Source organism: Belonocnema kinseyi, chromosome 8 (genome assembly GCF_010883055.1).
Source record: "Belonocnema kinseyi isolate 2016_QV_RU_SX_M_011 chromosome 8, B_treatae_v1, whole genome shotgun sequence".
In the NCBI taxonomy this organism is placed as follows: domain Eukaryota; kingdom Metazoa; phylum Arthropoda; class Insecta; order Hymenoptera; family Cynipidae; genus Belonocnema; species Belonocnema kinseyi.
Window position 1 is genome coordinate 111,172,963 of NC_046664.1, and position 5,444 is coordinate 111,178,406.

Sequence of the window (5,444 nt, forward strand, 5' to 3'; positions counted from 1 at the left end):
TTGGAAAGGTATCCATAAATTGCCTGAGAGGTGGACAAAATGTGTAGCCAGCGAGGGCGCATACTTTGAATAAAATATTTATCATTCTCTTGAAATAAATGTGTTTTTTTCTTGAAAAAATACCGGTTTCATATGTATACACCTGGTAGAAGAAATCCACATCAGAAAATGCAGATGGATTTTGTGCATTTCAGCTGATTCATTTCAGTGAACATTATTGGAAAACCGTTATCTCTAGACCTTATCCCAATAATGGAGATTGGTTACCCTAATATAAATTCTAATTCAATCTGATGGTATAGAGAAGTATCAAAAAAATATCTCAAGGTAATTTATCTTATCTGAATTTTTATTAATGAAATATTCAGTCATTTTTTTGTATTTTAGAAAATGTTTTCTCTGGATCTCATACTAAAATTTGGTTTGATCAACCACTAAAATAAATTAGAGACCCGTTGGTGATCGAATTGTATCAGATATAAATCTAGACAAGATATTTTAGGCCAGAATTGGTATTCCAATTTTTTCAGAAATTATTCTATTTGAAAAAATGCTATCTCTGGATCTGATTTCCAAACTTTCATTGAATCAGCCTCGAAAATTAATTCTAATTCATTTTGATATTATAGCTTTGTCAAAAAAATATCTTGAAGAAATTTAACTAGCCTGAATTTTAATTAATAAATTATTCAGGGATTTTTTTGTATTTTAGAAAATGTTTTCTCTGTACATCATAAAATTCGGTTTAGTCAACCAATAAAATAAATTAGCGACTCGTTTGTGATAGAATTGTATCAGAAATAAATCTAGACAAGATAATTTAGGCTAGAATTGTTGTTCCATTTTTTTTTAGAAATTATTCTATTTTCGATATTCCTATCTCTGAATCTGATTTCCAAACGGACATTCAATCAGCCTTAAAAATTAATTCTAATTCATTTTGATGGTATAGTTTTATCAAAAAGATATCTCGAAGAAATTTAATTTGCCTGAATTTAAATAAATGAAATATTGCGGGATTTTGAAGAAAAATTTACGGAATTGGTGTCTTCATTTCTAACGGCATAATTTGAGCTTAAACGATAATTCAATGAAATTTATTCCTGCTACACTGACAAGTCTCTATTTTATTTTATTGGTTGGTCAAATCAAATTTTAGGATGAGGTCCAGAGAAAACATGTTCTAAAATATAAAAAAATCCGTAAATATTTTATTAATTAAAATTCAGGCAAGTTAAATTTCTTCGAGATATCTTTTTGACAAAGCTACACCATCAAAATGAATTAGAATTAATTTTCGAGACTGATTGAATGCCAGTTTGGAAATCAGATCAAGAGATAGCATTTTTCAAAAATAGAATAATTTCTAAAAAAATTGCAATAACAATTTTAGAGTAAAATATTTTGTCTAGATTTATTTCTGATACAATTCTATCACGAACGACTCTCTAATTTATTTTATTGGTTAATCAAACGAAATTTTAGAAAGCGATCCAGAGAAAACATTTTCTAAAATACAAAAAAATCCCTAAATATTTTATTAATTAAAATTCAGGCAAGTTAAATTTCTTCAAGATATCTTTTTGACAAAGCTACACCATCAAAATGAATTAGTATTAATTTTCGAGGTTGATTGAATGTCAGTTTGGAAATCAGATCAAGAGATAGCATTTTTCAAAAATAGAAAAATATAAAAAAAAATTGGAATAACATTTCTGGCCTAAAATATCTTGTCTAGATTTATTTCTGATACAATTCTATCACCAACGAGTCTGTAATTTATTTTATTGTTTAACTAAACCAAATTTTAGGATGAGGTCCAGAGAAAACATTTTCTAAAATATAAAAAAATCCCTAAATATTTTATTAATTAATATTCAGGCAAGTAAAATTTCTTCAAGATATATTTTTGACAAAGCTACACCATCAAAATGAATTAAAATTAATTTTCGAGACTGATTGACTGCCACTTTGGAAATCAGATCAAGAGATAGAATTTTTCAAAAATAGAAAAATATCAACAAAAAAAATTGGAATAACATTTCTGGCCTAAAATATCTTGTCTAGATTTATTTCTGATACAATTCTATCACCAACGAGTCTGTAATTTATTTTATTGTTTAACTAAACCAAATTTTAGGATGCGATACAGAGAAAACATTTTCTAAAATACAAAAAAATCCCTAAATATTTTATTAATTAAAATTCAGGCTAATTAAATTTCTTCAAGATATCTTTTTGACAAAGCTACACCATCAAAATGAATTAGTATTAATTTTCGAGGTTGATTGAATGCCAGTTTGGAAATCAGATCAAGAGGTAGCATTTTTCAAAAATAGAAAAATATCAAAAAAAATTGGAATACCATTTCTGGCCTAAAATATCTCGTATAGATTTATTTCTGATACAATTCTATCACGAACGAGTCTGTAATTTATTTTATTGTTTAACTAAACCAAATTTTAGGATGAGGTCCAGAGAAAATATTTTCTAAAATATAAAAAAAATCCGTAAATATTTTATTAATTAAAATTCAGGCAAGTAAAATTTTTTCAAGATATATTTTTGACAAAGCTACACCATCAAAATGAATTAAAATTAATTTTTGAGGCTGATTGAATACCAGTTTGGAAATAAGATCCAGAGATAGCATGTTTCGAAAATAGAATAATTTAAAAAAAAATCGGAATAACATTTTTGGCCTAAAATATCTTGTCTAGATTTATTTCTGATATAATTCTATCACGAACGAGTCTGTAATTTATTTTATTGTTTAACGAAACCAAATTTTAGGATGAGGTCCAGAGAAAACATTTTCTAAAATACAAAAATATCCCTAAATATTTGATTAATTAAAATTCAGGCAAGTTGTATTTCTTCAAGATATCTTTTTGACAAAGCTACACCATCAAAATGAATAACTATTAATTTTCGAGGCTGACTGAATGCCAGTTTGGAAATCATATCCAGAGATAGCAATTCCGAAAATAGAATAATTTCTAAAAAATGGGATAACAAATTTAGCCTAAAATATCTTGTCTAGATTTATTTCTGATACAATTCGCTCACCATCGAGTCTCTAATTTATTTTATTGGTTGATGAAACAAAATTTTAGGATGAAATCTAGAGAAAAAAAAAATTTTGTAAAATACAAAAAAATCCTTAATATTTTATTAATTAAAAGTCAGACAAGACAAATTACCTGTGAGATATTTTTTTGATACACCTATACCATCAGATTGAATTAGAATTAATTTTAGGCTGCTCAATCCCCAGTCTTGGGATAAGGTCTAGAGATGATGGTTTTTCAATGATGTTCATTGAAATGAATCAGCTGAAATGCACAAAATCGATCTGAATTTCCTGATGTGCATTTCATCTATGATCGATCTGTGAAGAAAAACAATGGAAATCAGTTATTAATTTCAGGAATAAATTTTTCCTTTTTAAAATTATTAATAATTCATATTTGTTAAATTATTATTGAGTAATTATTGCTTAAATTATTACTGCCGGCACTGTCAGTAATAAACATACAAAACCAGAAAACATTTCTTTGGCTAATAATAAACAATCGAAAGTATAATAAACAAGCCAGGCCGATCTGTCATTATTTCGAGGTTATGTTCGGATTCACGTGTTTGTCCTAATCACTCAGCAGACATTCCATAATGTTATTGGCACGGAAAATAATTGACGTTTACTTCTTAGTACACATGTCTCAATTCATTATTAATTAAACACTTTTATTATTTGCAATTACTATGTAACATAACCTATGTTGTTTTGATACTTGTATCCATTTGAAGTTTCGAACGCAACCATGGAAACTATGATAAACTTGATCCGAAGATGCACGGACTTGACCGAATGGCCGATCCGAATGCAATTTTAAGGGCGCGAAATATGAAAATACCCCTGTACAATGGCTCCTTCCCTGCTCTTGTGCAAATCTGGTAGCATCAAGTTAGCCAAATATGTAAGCCCCAGCGTGTCCACCGTATATTTTTGAACTTTTTACCGTTGCAAAAAAAAAACTATTGCGATTATTCCGTGACCTTCTATAGGGAATTTTAACGCAGAATCCGAATTTAAACCATCTAAAAGTTGATTTTGCTGTTTTTTTCGAGTTTTTTAAAAAGGAACCGAATGGGGTCTTCACGGGTACTTTGTAGAGGCTCCATTCGGTCCGCCAGGGAGCATAAGGAGTTATTATTTGATTTGTAACTGGCTGACGCTAATATTTTAATTAAAACTTCCTTTGTCCATGTAAAAATTTCCAGAGGATGTTATTAAAAATTTCTAAATGTGCAGCACGTCAAAATGTGTACATTCAGAAATGCTAATTAACTTGTTAAATAGAAACATTATAATAAATTTTCCTGATGAAAGTTAAAGTAGACCCAAAAAGAAGTGCTTCTTATCTCTAGAAATTTCTTAATAAATTGCTTCCTACAAAGAAAACCACCTTTCTATTCTGGCTCTGAATTTTGTTATTTCCTTGATCGTTGTTTTTTCGAAATCGATAACTTTTATCAAAAAATGTTCTCTTGGACAAAAATTCCCCTCTGTGAACCTTCCAACTTTCGCTTGATGCTTTTTTCTGTGAAACAAATATTTTAACCAAAATAAGAACAATGTTATTTTTCCTCACTTTTCAACGTAATTGTTTATTCTTAATGTTAACAATTAATTGAATCAAAAAATGGTAAAGGGCATTTCTCTTCCTACATCGCTTTTCTAGCCGACCATATATTTAAACTTTCGAAAGACTCCAAATTGTAACAGGGCTATCGCATCAATAAGGAAATAATTAAAACGCGTATATCTCAAAACTCCGGCATTTTTCAGGGCGGTGGGGGGGGGGCACCCTACTTTTTCGTAATCAGGACAACATTTTGCATATATTCAATAAAAAAATCTTTTGGACCTAGAACGGCACACAAGATTATACCCAGCTCCTACCATCGGTGAGAAAATTCGAGTCCTCTGGCTTTGACGTCGAATAAGTATGTGAAGAAAAAATGTAGGTTAATGAAAGAGGTTCCATTTTAAAGGTGCAAATGTTGTACGTTAATGAGCCGAAAAGTAATATTCCAAAAAATTATTTGTAGTTTACTGATCTGAAAATACGATGAAAAGTGAGGAAATTTGATATCTTTTAAAAACAGTGAACTTTGAAGCATAGTTTTTTATGGAAAAAAATAATAGGAAATTCTGAAAAAAATCATGGCGGTACATTAAACATTTTTGAACAGATTGTCGTCGAAAAATTTGCAAAATATAAATAATTGTTCGTTTTTTGTGAATAAATATGCGACCGCACTATTTTCAGTTCTAATGAAGATACCAGGTGTATACATATGAAACCGGTATTTTTTCAAGAAAAAAACACATTTATTTCAAGAGAATGATAACAAATATTTTATTCAAAGTATGCGCC